We start from the raw sequence: 663 nt of genomic DNA, 5'->3' as shown, positions 1-663 counted from the left end.
TGTTTTTTTCAGGAACTGCTGCTTCTACGTCCCAGTTGACTCATTTCATTGCAACTATCTTCTTTTTTCTGGAGAGACTGACAACATCTGCAGGCATCATTCATACTTATAGACATATTATTTTTTCTGAATAATAGAGGAAATAGATCTTCAAATAACTTCATTCTTTCAGTCTTGCAAGTGTGCCAGGACTTGATGAGTCATTCTTTCAAAGAAGCCAAAATAGGAACATTACCAGGGTCCCCACCACACTTAGATCATGGGCTCTCCTCTTGCATGGGCCACATCTGTCACCATCCAAAAAGGAGTGAGGCACCAAACTAGCACCAAATTCCAGTTAGAAATGGTCTGACCTCCAGAGGCTCCAGTTCTTACTCTTCTCAGCAAATGATGACAAAACTCCTAGAGATTCCTTGGGTTTTCTAGTAGATGAAACAGGAGTAGATTGATGAGAAAGGAGTTCTCACAAGAAATCTTGTGTTTCCTTAACAGGAATCATTCCTAATATTAAAATTCCTTCCAGGACCTGAAGAGGCTCCAGGAAAGCTGGGGAGGGACTTGGGACAAGGGCAGGGAGTAACAAGAAAAGCTGAAAAGGGAGATTGAGATGAGATATTAGGAAGAAATTCTGCCTGTGAGGGTAGGGAGACCCTGGCTCAGGTT

This window comes from Chaetura pelagica, unplaced genomic scaffold (assembly GCF_000747805.2).
Source record: "Chaetura pelagica isolate M959 unplaced genomic scaffold, ChaPel_1.0 scaffold466, whole genome shotgun sequence".
NCBI lineage: Eukaryota > Metazoa > Chordata > Aves > Apodiformes > Apodidae > Chaetura > Chaetura pelagica.
The sequence above is the reverse complement of the archived record's forward strand: the minus strand, read 5'-3'. Positions refer to the sequence as shown.